The 20,077-nt window shown below is 45.2% G+C and overlaps 1 non-coding gene across 1 annotated transcript; it reads right to left on the bottom strand.

The window, feature by feature from the left end:
- Positions 1 to 759: 759 nt before the first annotated feature.
- LOC141609730 (small nucleolar RNA R71) lies at positions 760 to 866 on the bottom strand. The gene has a single exon (XR_012527645.1). It is a non-coding gene; the product is annotated as a small nucleolar RNA R71 (small nucleolar RNA).
- Between the last annotated feature and the right edge of the window lie 19,211 nt (positions 867 to 20,077).

Raw genomic sequence — 20,077 nt, 5'->3', positions numbered from 1 at the left:
GCTGATAAATTTGACAACGAGATAATATTGAACCAAAAATGGCGCCGTTGTCGGGGACGGTGTTCAATTGATTTGATTTTTCGTTAATTGTTTTTAGTTGTATCTTTCTTTGCCTTGGAGAAGTCAATTTCCTCAAGGTTTTTCTAATCGTTTTCTAGATGTTTGATATTTTGCATGACTAGGAGATCACAAGGTAAGTTATTACCTATTGATTTCGATATTGAAAGGACCTTAACCAACAATAGAAGAGTTGCTAGAGGTACTTCAAGAGGAGTAGGTATTGGAGAGATTGTGGACATTCAACCAAATAACATTGAGTTTGTCAACCCTTTTGCAAGAGAAGGAGAGGATAACCCAATTCCAAACCAACCACAAAATCAACCTATGATGCCTAAATTTTCATCTCATTCCGTACCAACCGAGGAGAACCTACCAAACGGTACTCCTACACCACCACATTTAACCGGTAATTTCATTGCCAAATCCGCATTCATACAATTAGTTGAGAGAAGTCAATTTGGAGGGATGCCTAGTGAAGATCCTAATTTATATATGGAGACTTTTTCTAATTATTGTGATGCAATTTCTCAAACCAGAGGTACTCAAGACCAAATCTGATGGGTATTGTTTCCTTTTTCGTTGATCGGTACCGCAAAGCAATGGTTGAAGAGCCTAGACAAGGCTACCCTTGGTATTGATTCATGGAAGAAGTTATCACTTACCTTCTACAAGAAATTATATCCTCCGGAGAAGACTAACATGTTGAGATCCCAAATCGCCGGGTTCAAGCAAAGGGATGAGGAATCGTTATATGAAGCATTGGAGAGATTTAAGGACACTTGTTGTTCTTGTCCACACCATGGATTTAGTGAGTGGTTCCTTGTTCAACAATTTTGGAACGGCTTATATGAAGAATCACGCAATGTTCTTAATATGGGATCCAATGGGAGGTTTACCGAAGTTGATGACAACCAAACATAGGCCAAAATCGAAGAGATGGCGGTTCATAATTCCCAATATAGCAGGCCTCAAAAGGCCACTAGGGGAGGAAAGCATGAGGTAGATTCCATCACACAATTGGGTGCTCAACTAAGTGCTCATATCGACACCATCAACTTGAAGTTTGAGAAGGGCATGGCTAAGCTTGATGAAGCTTTCAAATCACCCAAACAACATGTCGATGCTATGGTGGCATCATCCCCAATTCCAAATGTAGTATGTGAAAGTTGTGGAACCTTGGGACATGATTAAAACGAATGTAGGGGAACAAATGAACAAGTGAATGCTTTCCAAGCATACAAGAATGGCACCCCTTATTCAAACTACTATAATGAGGATACCAAATTCCACCTAAATCTTTCATACAAGAACCAAAAGGTCCAAAACCCCCAACCAACATACACCCTACCTCCAATGAATCAAGCTCAAAGACCCTTTTTCAACCAAAGCCAAGGATATCAAAATCAACCTTCCTACAACCAATCCAATGACCAAAGCTTTGACGTTCAATTAGCAGTCCTCTAAATGCAAAAGAACCAACAAGAATTCTTCACCCAAATGCAAAAAGATAGCCAAGCCAAAGAAATCACCATCAACTACATAATTGCCCACACCAAAATGCTAGAAACTCAAATGACTCAATTAGTAGCTTCTAGCTCTCAAAGACAAAAGGGGCAATTACCGCCATAAGGTAATCCCCCAAGACATGAAATGGTTAGTGCCATCCATTTGAGGAGTGGTACAAGATATGAGGGGCCGAAGAGGCCAATTGATGAAGATGTTGTGAATGCTAGTAGCAAGCAAGGAGTTGTGGAGAACTCTAAGGAAGTATATCCTACTACCAATAAACTTTTAAAGAAGAAAAATGAAGAGAAGGCTAAGGAAATTGATAAAGAGCCTATTGTGATTAGAGTTCCATTCCCAAGTCGCCAAGCTAAGCCTAAGTTTGATGAGCAACTTGGAAAGTTCATAGAATTTGTGAAGAACTTAGAAGTCTCAATCCCATTCACTGAATTGATCAATCATGTTCTGGCTTATGCAAAGTACATGAAGGATATTCTTACCAAGAACAAATCCATCCAAAAGTTGGAGACTATTGCCTTTACCAAAGTGAGTAGTGCTATTTTTCAAGGGAGTTATCCTCCAAAGCTCAAAGACCCGGGAAGTTTTTTCTATCCCATGTACCATTGGCGACACTATAATCAACAAAGCATTGTGTGATCTTGGAGCAAGTGTAAGTGTCATGCCATACTCGGTATGTAACAGACTAGGGATGGGAGAACTCAAATGCACCGACATTACCATTTAAATTTTGGATCGATCAACAAAGATACCTTTAAGGGTATGGGAGGATGTGCCCGTGAGAATTGCCAAATTCTTCATCCTGGTAGACTTTGTCATTGTAGAAATGGATGAGGATTCCAACATTTCTAGCATCTTAGGAAGATCTTTCTTGCACACCGCCGGAGCGGTAATCGATGTGAAACATGGAGAGCTCACACTTGAAGTAGGGGATGAGACAATTACTTTCAATCTTGACAAAACAATGAGAGCTCCTCGACTACATGAGCCATGCTTCATGGTTGATCTATAGCCGAGAAAGTGATAGGAAGAAGTTAGAATCTCTTTGCAAAGATCAAGCCAAAAGTAAAGAAACATTACCCATATGGAAGGAGAAAGTTGATGACATCCAAGTAGCTCTATTCGGAGAACATGGAATTTTCAACAACAACAATGAGAGCTTGAATAGCTCACCCATAATTACAAGTAATGAAGAAGGCCTCATTGGCCGTGACAACAAGAAAGGAGAGTTGCCCTTGTCAACTCATGACATCATTGGGGAACAAGCAAGCGAAGTTTGTGGTCTATGGGACGAAGAATTTGAAGGATTGGTCAATCCTTATATTGGAAATGCTATGACCTTGGACCAAGGCTTTGTTGATCCTTGTCATCACTTTGACTCGGACTACAACAATGAAGAAAACAATGCACAAAGGTTTATGCAATATCTTTATCATGAAAATGAGCACGCCTTCGACTACTTCTACAAGGTGTTGAGCAACATCAACAACACCATGGCTTTTCTCCCTTGATACCTCTCACAAGAAGAAGAGTTTGGTGGAGTCCTCCCTAAACCACCATTTGTAAATATTCTAACCCCTTAACTAGCATTTCATTTCCTTTATTGCATCTTTGTCATTTTTGGATTTACATTTTTTGTGCTTTGATACAAGATTTTTGACATGAGAGCGAGTGAGGGAGGTATTTTACCGTGTTTTAATGTGTAGTGTTTGATAAAGTGTGGGGATGACAAATGCCTTGGCTAACAAAGCCTTTGTAGTGCAACCAACAACATTTAACAAGGAAAGGAAGAAGGAATGACACGGGAAGAGAATCCCCACGAGCAGACCTGAGCTCGTGGGAGCTGAGTGCAATCCGAGCGTCTCCAGGCTCAATCCGCGCGTCCTAGCCTTAAGACGTGAGACCTGGGAAGCTTCAAAATGAGGGAGAAAGTCCTGTAAGAAAATATGCGCAAGCCGAGCTCAGGACGCTCGTCCTTCAACATCAGGACGCTCGTCCTACTATCGAGCCGCGGGTCCTGGGAAGTTTAAAACTTATGAAATTTTGCTGAAAAAAAATCTGCACGTCCCAGACTTAATTCAAGCGTCTCAGCAGAAATTCGCTCGAGCTAAGCTCAAGCCGCGCTTCCCAGTACTGCTTTGCTATTTCAGAATATCATGTAAGAAGATCCGCGCGTCCCGACTCTGATCCGAGCGTCCCAGCACTGATACATAAACAAACACGGGACACTCCCTTCTTCCCAATTCATTTCCATCTTTCAAAAACACAAACACATACATTTTCCCTCACTTCAACCTTCAATCCCCTCATCCAAAAACATCAATTTCTCAACAAAATTCACCACAATCCATATAAAACTTGCTCAAAACAAGATTAAATCACTCCTTCATCAACAAAAGACCATTTAACCATCAATTTCCTCACAAATTGAATCAATTTTCTAGGGTTTGGGCAAAATTTCGAAAATCCCCAATTGATTGAGGAATTGATTGAAGTTTGAAGAAGCAAGGAACATTCAAGCAACATCTTGGTTTGTTGATACAAAATTGATAAGGAGCATACAATGGCAAGGACTAAAGGAGGAACCAAGGCACCCAAAACTCCAAATTTGTCAAAGAGGCAACAAGCTCTTCTAGCATCTAAGGCTTTGGTAGTAGCTCCTTGAGGGTGTACAAGATAGAGACTCGAAATTATGTTGAGTTCCGGCTTGAGAATAAAAGTAGAAGAATGACTAAGAGTGAGTTTGGTAAAGTGTTTGATCTTGTGCGATACGATCATTTTTAGAAAAAGCCTTTGAAGTATGATGCCGCAGCCCTTTGGAAGGCTATAACAGGTCGAAAATTTGAGTCCTTCCGGGAGTGTCATGCTTTATATGTTCACCATACGGGCATAAGAGCTTGGTACACGTTTGTGTCCAATACTTTAATTGCTAGAAAAGGCACCAACCACTTCACCGAACTGGATTTTGTCTACCTCAAGTCCTTCTTGAATATGAATGGAAAGTCCACCAAAAAGTACAAGATTCTTCAATTATTGCTTGATCGGTGGTTAGAGATTGATAATGGGAAAGAGGGAGCGGCCTTTATTGTAAATGGGGGCTTGGTAACAAGGTTAGCCAAACACTTTAATCTGGAGTTCAACAAGGATAACACCTACAAACCGGTTAAGGGGAGCAACCTTCTTGACTTGAGTACTTTGATCAACAAATTCCATTGGGTCAAAAATGACTGGCTCATCAAGGAAGCAAAGTCCATTGTCTTGCCCACCAAGATTTGCCGTATCTCTACCCTTCGAACCAACTACCTCATTCCTGTCTCCAAAGAAGCCGAATTGATAATCAAGCAACAAAGGGATCCAGTTGAAAAGCCCTCCTCCTCTACCATTGTGACTATACCCTATCCTTTTGTCTACCAAAAGTTTAAACCAAGTAGCTCTAATGACGTGGTAGGCAATGATTACTTGACGCAATTGATGAAACATATGAATAGAGAAGCTTATGATGACCGGGTGAATACGTATCATGCCCAATATCCACCCCTACTACATCAAGCTAGGCAAGGACTTCTTGACCCTTCATGTCCTTTGCCTAGTTGGGCGGATAAGGAAGTGTTCTTCCCTAGTAATTCTTAAGATACCGAAAAGGATAGTCGGGTGGCTAATGGAAAGGAGGTTGTTGTTAAGGAAGATGGGGAAGGTATTGGTTCATGCCAAGAAGAAGAGCAAAGTTCAAGTTCCGATGACGAAGAAGTTGGTGAATCCTCCGGTCCAATGGAGTTGATAATGATGAAAGTGATGATTCCGATGATGATAATTCCGATGATGATGATGGCGGTGATAAGGCCATTGATGATGATGTCGCAATGAGCGACAATTGAGGGTTGACAGAGCTTTATGGAGGATACAATAAGCGCGGCGTTGAGTGCCTAGCATCAACGTATTCCATTGTGAGTCTCCTACCCCTCCTTTAGCTTTGTAACCAACTCTTGTTTTTAATCTTGATCATTTGTAGAGCCATCTTGGCTCTTGATAATTTTGAATCCTAGCACCATTCAAAGGACTCACACCTCAGTCCCATTGAGGTGTTTCATATTTTGTTCCCATTTGCAAAATCCAAAATGACAAATTAGAATTCATGCATTGCATTCATACCTTGTGCATGAACTCCCCCTATTTTAACATTAGAAATAGTGTCTTGTTCGGTTTGGGGAAGTTCACTCACAAGGGATGCGAGTTAATTCAAATTAGCTCTCCGACTAATTGAAAGCATGCATCATATAGGATAGATTAGATTGCATCACTTGTTATATATGTCATATAGTTTGCATAGCTAGTTTAGAAATCATGCATTTTCATATAGATTGTATTGCATAATTTTCTATCGTATTGGCCATTGAGGAAAATGCCCATACTAGTGTGGGGATGGGAAATTCTAACCTTTCAAAAATCGAAAAATGATAAAAATTGAAAAATTTCGAAAAACTCAAAAATATGTTCTTTTATTTCATAAAAACAAAAATCATAAAAATTTAAAATTTTAAAAATCCAAAAACATGTTCATTCCCTTGTAGTGTAGAATTGTACATATTGTATATATTTGTGTTTCTTTGTCACTCTTATCACATTGGACCGACTACGCCACATTCGAGGCATGAAGGAAATAGAAAACCGCATGGAATGATCTTTCCAAATCTCCTTCCTCCTTTTATATGTTAATGACAATGTGGCTTTATTTTGGTTGATGCGGTACAAACCAATGTGCTTTTAGAAGTTGCGTTTAGTTTATATGGCAAACTAGTTGATAGAAGCATTTGCATTAGGTTGTATATATTCTAGTTGCATCAGGGCATGTAGTTGCATTCTAGGAAAATTTTGTGAAAACATCTATTTGGGAAGCTTGACAAGTGTATATAAGGCCCTTGTAGATACTTTTTCTTCTTGAGACTTTGCTCATTAGAATACCTCCAAAACATCCTAGGATGTGTTATGCTAGTATCCTTTTACTCATGGACTAAGGCTTAGTCAAGAGTACCTTGTGGTGTGATAACACCTTGGCTACCGTTTAATCCAAGGTGACCCTTGAAACCATGCAACCATCTTCCACTTCTATCATATTTTGTCAACAAAAAGGGAATGGGTATAAAAATTCTCAATTTGAGTTCAAGCATCAAAATGAAAATCAAGAAGTTTGCACAAATTGCATCAAAAAAAAGAGGAGTATAAAAATAAGAACTCATATGCTTCAAATAAAAGCACCCTCGTTACAAATTACGGTGACTTTGAAAAATGTTCAAAAAAAATGCAAAAATTGAAAATTGTCAATTATCAAAATTCCAAACATCAAAGAAATGGCAACGAAATTGTTCTCAAAAGTGTCAAATGCCACAAGAAAATTGGGGGAAATAACAAAATCAAATGCAAACTCCCATTATGAAACTCAAAATCATATTGATCCCTTTTTTAATTGATCCCACTTTTGTGCATGGTGGAGAGGGGATGACACTTCTTCTTGTCTAGGCAAGAAGGAGGATTCCGTGATCCTACAGTGTTTCTAACACCATAGGGAGTCTACTCTTGACAAAAGCATTTAGCGATTGAGGACAAAGGTACCCTAGCTTGACACAACTTGGAGATGATTTGTTGGTATCCTCTTAGGCTTAGTAAATTGAAGAAACTATATCTATAATGGAGTGTGTACCCTTAGATTACTTCCCTTCTAGATAATCTCTGTCACTTAGATGAGGAAAGTGGCTATTACTTTTTGTAGATGCATCCATTACTTGTTTTGTATGCTTAATGATTGGATGTATCGCCATTTTGGCAAGCCCCACCTTGCCTTGCAAGAAGGCATCTTACCTCATGGATGTCTTGTTGTGAGTTGAAGGGGCGGAGTAAAACCCGCTAATTGTCTCATATCGGTTATATTAGTAGGATAGTTTAAATAAAGGTCATATTTTTAGTCACCTCTTTACTCGGGACGAGCAAAAGTTCGGTTTGGGGATGTTTGATGTGACTCATATTTGAGCACATTTAGTCCCCGAATTAACCTCGTTCCCATGCTTTCTAGCATATATTAGGGTCCTCTTATCTTTAGTTTCCCATTTTGCATATTCTTTGAGGTTTTGTGTCCTTGGTAGGAGAGGATTGTTAACCTTGCATTTATGGAGCAAAATGGAGCTAAATGGATCGCATCAAATGACCAAGCAGCGAAGAGGAGATTGACACTAGAAGCCTAAGCAAATAAATGAAGTGAAATGGGCAATGATGAAATATCCGTGAATCCCTAAGACAATCCCCACGAATTGTTAGGGAGCCAAGAATAAGAGAAGAACCCTGTCCCAGGATCCGAGCGGCCCGAGCTCAGGACGAGCGTCCCAGACATAGGATCCGAGCGTCCCAGTGCCAGCCCGAGCGGATCCCCTTACAGGACCAAACGTGCTTCAAGCTAGGACGCACGGATTTCCTTGGGAGTTGTTACATGATCCGCGCATGTCCCTCGGGAGTTGTAAATTATCAAGCTTCTCTTAGGGGCTTAATCGTCATTTAAGCCCTTAGTAACCCTAATCCTTGTACTTAATTTTAGTATAAATACCCAATTGTACTACCTAGATTAGGATCATATCATAATCAATCTCTTAATTTAGTCTTAATAAAAGTTGTAATACACATTTCAATATTAATCACATCTTAATCTTTCATTAATCTCTCAATTGTTCTTAGTATTAGTTGGGTAATTAGAAGATTGTTTGGGGTTTATTGGAGGATTTACAACCTTCCATCAATCATCAAGTTTACTTCTATTATTCTTTGCTTTATTATTTGGATCATCTCAAGTAGGTATAATCCCTTTTACCTTTGCTTAATTATTGTCATTCACATCATTTGTTCATCATGTTTTGCTTTATTAGTATGATTGACAACCTTATTAGCATGTTAAACTTGATCATGAGTGAGTAGTCCTTTAGCTAGGGTTAATGGGGAATTAGGGGAAACAATCATGGGAATTGATCTATGCTTAATCTAATATGCTTTCATAATCACTTGCTTGCTTGTTGTGATTTCAACCTATGCACATGCTATGTTTGATGAAATGCTAGACTATGAAACCTTGTATTTTTTACCCATCTCTTATCTTTTCAATGAGGCTTGTAAGATATAAATCAACTCGAGCCTTGTTAGACCATGCATAGAGTTGAATAGGAAGAGACTAAGTCGACTTGTAGGTGTTGTAAAGTCTTGATCGACTCGGCTCCGAGACCTAAATCTTCCTAGGAATTGTAAGATATACACTAATTCGATTCCATCACAATAATAAGTTACTTGCATCTATTTGAGAACATGTTTGTATGATCTATTTCCATGATTCCCTTATGAACCCATGACACCCTAGTGCCTTTAATCAATTGTTTACAACCCCTTTAATTGCTTTACCTTGTTTTCATTAATTTACATTCATCTTGTTGATTAGTTTAGATTACATCTGTTCTCAACCCAAAATTTGTGACACCCTAAGATATAAACAACTTGCAATTGAAATCCTAAATCAATACCCATCCCTTGGGATCCGACCTTTACTTACCACTCCACTAAAGAGTAGTTTGTATAGTTATAAATATTGTTTTGGTTGATAACTTTGACGACGAGATAATATCGAACCAGACATCAAATTTGCGGTAGGAGACAAAGTACTACTCAAAGTTTCACCCATGAGAGGAGTCATGAGATTTGGGAAAAGGGGCAAGTTTAGCCAAAAGTTCATTGGCCCCTACAAAATTTTAGATAGTCGGGGAAGTGGCCTACCTCTTAGCACTTCCACTGGCCTTGGACTGAGTTCACAATATATTCCACGTGTCTCAATTGCGTAAGTACATAAGTGACCCCTCTCATGTGCTCGAAGCGGAGATGATCGAACTCGATGATGCCTTAACGTATGTAGAAAAACCCAAAGAAGTCCTAGACCGAAAGGTTATGAAAACAAGACATGGCGAGACAATCTTGGTGAAAGTGTTGTGGTCCAACCATCGTGTTGAAGAGGCCCCTTGGGAGGCCGAGGAGAGCATGAAAGAACGATACCCTCACCTTTTCGAACATGTATGAGTCGGTTACGAGGTCGTAACCATATTTCTAGAAGGGTAGGGCGTATTACGCAAGTACAAGTAACACGAAACTCTTAATCTATTGACTTGCCGTATAAATTTTGGTTGGTCATAGTTGGTCATAGCATACTAGTTCTTGATACCCGACTCACCGCCTTTAACTTTGAGAATTTCATAGGATATAGAATTTTGACTCTTAGAGTGTTGGGTGTGAACTTCGGGGACGATGTTCCTTTTAAGGAGGGCAGATTATAATACCCTGCATTTATATAGACTCAACTCGACCAAGTAAACGATTCACTCGGCCGAGTGGAGCCCCACTCGACCAAGTGAAGGACCAAGTGCTACTGGACAGTATTCTGGAAGGTTGTAAAGTTGGTCACTCAACTGAGTGACCATCCACTCAACCGAGTGGAGCTTCCACTCGATCGAGTGGACCGGCCACTCAACCGAGTGCCGGTCGAGTGTGACTTATACGAGAAGATTGTTGGTGAGATGTCGCTTTCGGAACCTTATCATTTCAGATTTCCAACACAAAACCCTTCTTCAACACTATTCACGCCACTCTCTAAACTCCCTCAATATCTCTCTAAATTCCTCACTAACAAACCCTCTCAAAACCCTAATTCTCTTGAGAAGATTGTTGCCTCCTTTGTTCTTCCAATTGGTTGTAAGTTGATCTACACTCCTTTTCCCTTTAATCTTGTCTTAACAATCTTATTTAGTTAGTAGATTACTCTATACTTAATTAGGTTGTATGAATTAAAGGGGATATTTAAGGGGCGATTTAATTAGTATGGTAATTACAATAGATTGTAGTATTGATTGTAGTAATTAATATGTGTAGGGAGCTTTATCGAGGAGCATTTCTAGTGAGTAGCTTGTGGATTGTTGAAGATAAGCTTGAGGTACGGTTTTCCCTACTTAGCTATGGTGATATTAGTGTTTAATTGTGCATTTATTGTCACTAATTGCATTTGTCTTATGATAGTTGCATTATAACATGTTTTGGTAATTAGGGTTTATCATGTAAGATGACTTCATGGTAATTTGGTTAAGATGAGAATGGTAAATTGTCACAAAGATGATTACATTGCATTATAACATGTTAAAGAGCAATTAAATGATGAGAAATGAATTAGTAAAGAGTTGAGCATGATTGTACTTGTCTTACCACTATGGTTGCATAGTTTTGTTGTTTGGACTTGTTGGTGTGTTCTTGGTTTGGTGGACATTGGAGGATGTTGGAAGATCATTGGTTCCGTTTTTGGAGACGAAAGGCGGTTGGGAAACCGTCTTCCGCTCAAGTCACCCTTGGAGCTTCCACTCCAAGGGGGATGTGCACATTTAGTACTTGGGTTACGGAGGGACTTGTGTGGTGAGGCACGACGTCTGTCAGGGGACTCGAGTCGCACTCGGGCCCGGTACCACGGATGTGTCCCGAGTACCTTGTGTGTGTTAGTGACGTCATGGGCGTGTCCCGGTCACCAGTTGTGTGAATGTGTGTTGGAGGGTGATTTCCTATCTCTCATTGTACCTTGTTTGTTTCATCTTGCATTGTCATATGTTAGGTAAGCTTAGTATCGCATGCATTGAACATTTATATCATTAAGCTAACACTTGGGTTTTGAATGATCTGTGGTGTACCATATGGAGATTTCCGCCCATATGGGGAGCAGTGTTGACAGGTTAGCTTGAATCATTCGAGGGCTTGAGGAGCGGTCTTCACTTATCGTCACCACTTGTGTTTATCTTAGCTTTTTGACAATTAAACTCCTACTTTTAGATTTGGTTGTATAACATTTGGGATGGTAATAGCATCCCCCAACTTGTAACCATTTAACTATAACTTATCTATTGCTTATGTTGAGATGGGAACTTCTTTACATGATTATTCGCACTGCAAAACTTGGGAAACCAAGTCTTGTGATGCCTCCATACGTTGGGAATGCCTAAAGGAAAGGATCCCGACTTATAAGGGTGTTACAACTTGAATCCCAATACAGTTATCCATGTACATTGTTTGACCCGTTATTTTTGAAAACAAAGCTCATAATTCAAGTCTTTATCATAATAATATGCCTTATGCTAAGTGATGGGGCATATTCTGCACCGCTGACCAAGTCAACATATTGAGCAAGGTCAAAGATATCCACAGCAAGTCAACGACTTAGACGACCTAGCCGATGCGGCCCATCGGCCTGCCAACCTGGGTCCCGGCATGACAACCTGCCAGCCGGAACACATACCCGCGTACTCATATCCAAGACCCCTCGGCGGTGAGTCACCAGGGCCCGCCGGCCAGCCATAGGTCCCTCGGCCGAGGGGTAGATCAGTCTTTCCACCTGCTAGCCACTTGGCCACTTGGCCACTACGTGACAAAAGGTGAAGTCTATAAATACTCCTCAACCTTCATTGAGGAAAGGATCCAATCCAGAAATACACAACTTGACTTAAATACACTATTCATCTGGTATAATCTTCCTTATCTCTCTACAATATATTCCTAGCCAATTAGCATACAACTGATACATCTAAGTTTACTGACTTGGGCGTCGGAGTGGGTACGCTTGGCACAAAGCCAAGCCCTCAGTTCGTTCATTGTTGCAGGAGAGGCCGAGAGGAACGATTAAGACCAAGGGAGAATCCAACTCAAGACATCATTCAACAAGCCACGGGTGGTAACTATACTTGCTCTGGAATTACACCCGGAACAATTGGCGCCGTCTGTGGGGAGACATACTAAAAGTTAATAAAATCCCTCAAAAACACAAAACAAAAACCCACCCAAAAAGCTGAGAAGATGTCGAAACAACAAGACGCAGTCGTGACCGACGAAACCGCGTTCCACCAAGATGATACCTTCAACAATTCTGGAGTCGTGCAGCCCTCCACCGGCGGGGTAATCCAACCGGAGTTCGGGATGCCGATAACACCAGACATGCCGCTGCCAGCCAACCAGGTCACCATCATGGGGCATGTGGTTGACATAGCAAAGCTGAAAATGGTCCTGGACCTAATTAGTAATACGTCTGCTCACACTGTCACGCCGACAAGAGCGGCGGAAACTGTCCAGAAGACCAGGGCCCAAAATGTGACTCCGAGAAATTTGAACGGAGCGCTAGGGAGAAGCGGCCCAAACAAAGTCGGGGAGCCCAAAGTGGGCGTGGTAGACCTAAGTCCTTCCCGTACTCATGGGAGGACAGCGTCCCCGCAACACGAACGAGGCATACCCCAAAGGAGCCAGAGGAGTCCGACTCAGCAGAGTTGGAGAAGAAGTCCAAGTCGAAGAAGGAGCCCCTCCCGCTACGAGGAGAGGAGCCGGGTTAGGAATGCGAGGAGCCGATCGCCGAGTGCCATCCGGCATGTGATCAGACAGCCCCTCAGCGCCTACGTCCTAGAAGTCCAGGTGCCAACTAAGCTCAAGTTGCCGCCCATATCATACAAAGGGGAAGGCGATCTAGCCGACCACGCTGAGGCTTTCGAGTCTCACATGTCGGTATGGGAGCAGCCCGATGAAGTGTGGTGCCGAGTTTTCCCAACAACGTTGCATGGGATGGCTCAAAGTTGGTACAAGGGGCTTCCCGACGGCTCGGTGTACTACTACGCCGACCTAAGGGACGCCTTTTTAGCCCAGTACTCTTGCAACAAGAGAAGGGCCGTGGAGACATCGAACCTCCTAACTATCAAACAGGAGGGGGGCGAGTCTCTACGAAGCTACATGAAGAGGTTCGACGGAAAGGTCCAACAGATTCGAGAGATTAATCCGGCAATCGGCGGCCTTCGCGCGATGAAGGGCCTCCCAAGGGGAGATTTGAAAAATGAGCTCATCAAGTGCGGAGGCCTGGGCTTGGATGCCGCCAGAAAAATGGCCGACCAGGCCATCAAAGTAGAAGACTATCACAAGACGTGGTTAGGCCCCAACGAGGCCGAGCACTCGAAAAGAAGAGCGCCGGGAGGGCAACCCCGATGAAAGACGCCGTGACAATAATAGGTCACGGTCCGACAACTGCCAGAGACGGGACTCGACGGGCGCGGGGGAGTTCGGGAGCGTACTACAAAAACGGTGCGGCGATCACACCCCCTAGTCGTGTCGGCCGCCGAGGTATTCGCTCTGAGCAAGAGCGAAGGCCAGAAGTGGGAAAGGCCCCCTAGGCCGAGGAGTGACGGTGACACGAGCCAATACTGTGAGTACCACGGCCACACCGGACACTTAACCAACGACTGCCGACATCCGAAGGACGCCATTGAAGAGCCGATCGGAAGGGGAGCCTCGGCAAGTATGTCGCCAAAGGCCGAAACCGAATGCCGGCGGGTCAAACAAAGAATCCGTCTTTGAACGGATAGGAGTAATCCATGTTGTCATCGAGGCAACGGAACGATGGGTCCGCTCATGGACATAAACGGCAGAATCGAATGAGCCATGTCAAAGCCGTCAACTTTGTGCCCAACACAGCCACCCCCGCTCCCAAAATCCCCGATATGACTATCGGACTGGCGGACTACGAGGGAGTCATTGCTCCTCACAGCGACCCACTCACAGTCCACCTGAACATAGCCAACCATTTGGTGAAGAGGTGCCTAATCGACACGGGCGCCTACACGAACATTATGTACAGAGAATGCTTTCTCAGCCTCGGTCTGAGAGTCGAAGATTTGAACCCCGCACCAACCCGCCGTACGCCTTTTTCGGGGTCGGCCTGGTACCCCTGGGGTCGGTCAGACTGCCGGTAAGGTTCGGCGAGGGAACTGCAGCCAGGAACGTTATGTCTGATTTTATAGTCATCAACGGCACATCTGCCCACGACGTCCTCATAGGCCGGGTCACTTTGAGTGAAACCCAAGCCGTAATATCCGTCCGGGCCTTGACATTAATATACGTCTCGGACCGGGGGGAGGCTCATAAACTCACCTCGAAGAACGAGAAGGATCCCGGCGTATGGGAGATACACACTAACGGCCCTTCCACGACGGATAGCTCGAAAGCCAGCGTCGTTATCATTAGCCCGAACGGAGATGTGTTTGAGCACGCCTTGGAGCTCACCTCCTCGACCTCAGACAACGAATGCAAGTACGAGGCAATGATAACCGGAGTCAGGCTAGCCAGAACCGCCGGGGCAGAACACGTCGTGGTAAAAACAGATTCACTCTCATTGACCAACCAGATCAAAGGAGAATACAAGGCTCGGGACTATAAGACGACGAGGTATCTAGAGAGGGTGAGAGCCGGCGCTTCAAATTTAAAATCCTTCCAGATACAGCACACTCCCAGGCCCGAGCACGACCGAACCATCAGCATGGTCGAAGGAGCAGAGACCGAAGAGGTGGAGATTGACCCAGGCCGCACCGTAACCGTCGGTACCAACCTGGAGCCAAAATTCAGAGCCAAACTCCTGGACCTGCTAAGGGAAAACAAAGACGTCTTCGCCTACTCAGCGGCCGAGATGCCGGGTGTGAGCCGGGAGGTGATTATTCACAAGCTGAACGTACTCCCCACCGCTCGCCCTGTCAAGCAAAGAATGAGGAACTCCTCAGCCGAGAAAGACGAGGCCATCAAAGCCGAGGTAGACAAACTACTTACGGCGGGCTTTATTATGCCTTGCACCTACCCGGAGTGGTTAGCCAATGTTGTGATGGTAAAGAAGTCATCGGGGGCATGGAGAATGTGTGTAGACTTTACCCAACTTAATAAAGCATGCCCCAAAGATTGTTACCCTCTCGCACACGGATAGACGGCTTAATCGATGCCACGGCAGCTATACCATGCCGAGCCCGCTAGACGCCTTCTCGGGATATCACCAGGTTTTCATGGTCGAGGAAGACATGCCCAAATGCGCATTCATCACCGCTAACGGCACATACATGTATAAAATGATGCCGTTCGGTTTGAAAAACGCCGGCGCAACGTATACAAGGCTAGTGGACAAAGTGTTCCAAAATCAAAAAGGGCGAAACATTGAGGCCTACGTCGACGATGCTATTGTAAAAAGCAAGTCCGACAAACGAACACTGGCCGATTTACACGAAACATTTTGTTCACTAAGGAAGTACAAGATGAAGCTCAACCCAATGAAATGCAACTTCGGTGTCCGGGCAGGTAAATTTCTCGGTGTACTTGTCAGTGCCCGAGGCATCGATGCAAATCCAGACAAAGTCCAAGCAATCTTAGACCTACCGGAGCCAAGGAATCGAAAAGAGGTTATGATGTCGACCGGAAGAATGGCGGCTCTCGCCGTTTCATCTCTCGGTCACCGACAAGAGCACCCCATTCTTCAAAGTTTTGAAAGGGAATAAAGACTTCACTGGGGGAGGAGCAGAGCACGGCCTTCAAGCAGTTGAAAGCTCATCTTCAGACTCTCCCAACTCTGTCCAGGCCGATGCTGGGGGAGACGCTATACCTATACATAGCAGTTACCTCGGCCACGGTCAGTGCAGTGATCATCAGGGAAGAAGACAAACAAAGAACACCCAATCTACTTTGTCAGCCATACACTGTTGCCCGCCGAGAGAAATTACCCACTAATCGAAAAAGCAGCCTTCGCTGTCATCGTTGCCACGAGGAAGTTAAAACCCTACTTCGACGCGCACCCCGTGACGGTCCTAACCGATCAGCCGTTAGAGAAAGCTTTAGAAAAATTCGAGCAATCCCAAGAGCTCATCAAGTGGGGGTGGAACTCTCCGGCTTCGGCATTCAAGACAAACCAAGACCTTCGATAAAGGGGCAAGCACTTGCAGATTTCCTGGCCGAATGCACGTATCAAGAAGAGCCAAACCCAGGCGTATGGGAGGTCTACACCGACGGCTCCTCCACGACGAACAGCTCAGGAGCCGGCATCCTCATCATCAGCCCAAACGGGGACGAGTTCGAGTACGCCTTGAAATTCACCTTCTCGGCCTCGAACAACGAATCCGAATACGAGGCGGTGATAACCGGGGTCGAGCTAGCTAGGGCTGCCGGAGCAGAGCACATTGTGTTGAAGACAGACTCACTGTTGGTTACTAACCAAATCAGAGGAGAGTTTGAGGCTCGGGACGACGGAATGGTAAGGTACCTAGAAAGGGTAAAGGCCGACATAGAGAAATTGAAGTCTTTCCGAATCCAATGCGTTCCCAGATCCGAGAACAACCGGGCCGACGCTCTCTCCAAACTTGCCACCAACCATCAAGAACGTCGGCCCGAACCGTCTTTGGTAGATATCCGAATGCGAAGAGCATCACCGAGACCGACGGCATGGTGGGCAACGTAGAGGCCGAGACAACATGGATGACTCCGATAATGAAATACAAACTTACGGGTGAATTACGGAGGGCCGCCATCCCTCGGCCAAAATGAAACGGATCGCCGCGTGTACTTAGTGTTCGAAGGAGAACGTACGAAGGTCCGTAATAAGACCACTTTTGAAGTGTGTCGGTCCAACCGACGCAGAGCTAATATCGACAGAGATTCACGAAGGCATCGTGGACACCACATGGGGGCAAGAACGCTAGCCCACAAAGCTCTACGAGCCGGCTACTTCTGGCCCACCATGCTTCAAGATTCCAGAACAAAGACCAAGAAGTGCACGAACTGTCAGATGCATGCCCCGGTAATACACGCTCCCTCCAGGGACCTACAACCGGTGCTCAGCCCTCTTCCCTTCGCACAGTGGGGGATGGACATGCTAGGACCATTCCCAACAGCCTCCGGAGGAAGGAAGTTCTTGATCGTCGCTGTTGATTACTTCACCAAATGGGTTGAAGTCGTAGCGAGACGGCGAAGACCACGGCGGCCGTCGAAAGGTAACTGGGAAAATGTTATAACTCGTTTCGGATTACCCCAAGTTATAGTATTTGACCACGGCCGAGAGTTCTGGAGTGACCTGATAATGAATTGGTTAGAAGAGCTTGGTATCAAGTTTGCATACTCCTCCGTCTGCCACCCACAGAGCAACGGACAGGCGGAGGCGGCCAACAAAACGATCCTCAACGGTTTGAAGAAGACAGTCGAAGACCTTAAGGGAAGATGGGCCGATGAACTACCCGGCGTCCTATGGTCCCTTCGAACCACGGAGAAAGAAGCAACGGGGTACACCCCTTTCCACCTAGTCTACGGTTCCGAAGCAGTCCTACCGATTGAAGCAACGGTGCCAACATTCAGAACGGCTACCTTCAGCCCAGTTGAAAACGAGGATGGCCTGAAAGCTTCCTTAGACCTGGTCGAAGAAAGCCGAGATACAGCACGCCTCAACTTGGCAGTATATCAAAGCCGGATGAAAAGAGCCTACAACAGAAGAGTCCACAAGAGGGATTTAAAAGTGGGAGACCTAGTCCTAAGGAAGTCGGCTGCCACCAACAAAGGAAATATTCATGGTAAACTGACGGCCAACTGGGAGGGTCCCTACAAGGTGATTGAAGAGATGAGACCGGGCACATACCGACTGACAGACATGGGAGGTGTGCCTTTGATGAGCCATTGGAACACCGACAACTTGAGGAAATACTTTGTATAGCGGCGGAGGTGTCCAAACCCATTGTGGACACCCCAACGCATGATCATAGCAAACGAATGAATCACCCAACTTTTCCGTCGAAGTGTTTGTCACTCAAAGAGAAGAATCGCTACCGAGCCATTAACCCCGATTACCTCGGCCAAAGCCGAGAGCGACGGGGACACAATGACCGGTACACTAGAAGAATCGCTATCGAGCCATAACCCCGATTACCTCGGCCCTAACCGAGAGCGACGGGGACACAATGACCGATAAGCGCTATCGAGCCGTAACCCCGATTACCTCGGTCTCAGCCGAGAGCGACGGGGACACAACGACCGATATGCTAGAAGAAACGTATACTCAATGCAGTTGAGACGCAAGTCTGGCGGTCAACAAGCCTACAGTTACGAATGCTATCGAGCCATAACCCCGATTACCTCGGCCCTAACCGAGAGCGACGGGGACACAATGACCGATAAGCGCTATCGAGCCATAACCCCGATTACCTCGGCCCTAACCGAGAGCGACGGGGACACAATGACCGATAAGCGCTATCGAGCCGTAACCCCGATTACCTCGGTCTCAGCCGAGAGCGACGGGGACACAACGACCGATATGCTAGAAGAAACGTATACTCAGTGCAGTTGAGACGCAAGTCTGGCGGTCAACATGCCTACAGATACGAATGCTATCGAGCCATTAAACCCCGATTACCTCGGCCCTAGCCGAGAGCGACGGGGACACAATGACCGATACGCGCTATCGAGCCATAACCCCGATTACCTCGGCCTTAGCCGAGAGCGACGGGGACACAACGACCGATATGCTAGAAGAAACGTATACTCAGTGCAGTTGAGACGCGAGTCTGGCGGTCAATATGCCTACAGTGACGAATGCTATCGAGCCATAACCCCGATTACCTCGGCCCTAGCCGAGAGCGACGGGGACACAATGACCGGAACGCTAGAGTAAATACTAAAGACGTTAACACAGTTGTGATGCGCGTACTAACTGCCTCGGCCGTGCCGACGGTAAAAACAAAGGCACTCAATTAAAAAACGCAAAGAGACAAATGAAGGATGATTATCGAAGTCCCGGCCAAAGCCAAGGACCAAAAGATAAAATCGTTAAAAATGATTGCAAGGAGAGTACAGACGACGGCCGTCCCCATGAGGATAGCCTAAACTCTACCTACCAAAGCTTTACAAAAAGCAAGGAAACAAAGGAAAACAAAAGGTTACAGACTTAGGATTTGAAGCGCCAAAAGATGGCAGGGAGAGAAGGCTCAATAGTTGGCCCCCGAACAGCTAAAGCTATCCGAGACGCCGGGTGAGTCTGGTGACGACCGCCCGTCTCCCTATGCCTGCTGCTGTCCTCCATCAGCAGCAGCAGCTTCTCCGGTGGCCGGCTCGGAAGAGGGCTCTACATTTTCAAGGGCTTTCTCAGCCTCCGTCTTCCCCGCCGCCGCTTCATCCGCAGCCTCAGCCATCTTGTCCAAAAGCTTCTCAAATTTATCCCACGGGAAAGAGCCCTCGGGGACGAGCTTCCTTATTGCCTCCCTGGTCGCCTCCTCGGCCTGGTCCCGGAATTGGGCACACATTTTTGGGAGAAGTTCATCTTGGAGCATGGCAATATCCTTCTCCTTTTGAGCAATGATGACTGCGCGTCCCTAAGCGCCTCCGCCTGGTTGTGGAACTGATTCTTCCACTTTTCCCCCTCGGCAACCGCGGCGTTATGAGCGTCCTTGTACCTATCCCGCTCCTGCATCATCTTGGCAGTAGCGCCATCAGCTTCCTCAACTTTGGCCCTCTCGGCCCCCAGCAGCCTTCTCAACCTCCTCCCGCGCTTCTTGGCGTAAAAGAAATCCAGTTTAAACTTCGCGGCCTCCCCCGGCTTTGCGAGAGAGGTCAAGTCTAAGCTTCGCCATCGGCC

The sequence above is a fragment of the Silene latifolia genome, chromosome 10, assembly GCF_048544455.1.
Source record: "Silene latifolia isolate original U9 population chromosome 10, ASM4854445v1, whole genome shotgun sequence".
Classification (NCBI taxonomy): domain Eukaryota; kingdom Viridiplantae; phylum Streptophyta; class Magnoliopsida; order Caryophyllales; family Caryophyllaceae; genus Silene; species Silene latifolia.
The sequence above is the reverse complement of the archived record's forward strand: the minus strand, read 5'-3'. Positions and strand labels throughout refer to the sequence as shown.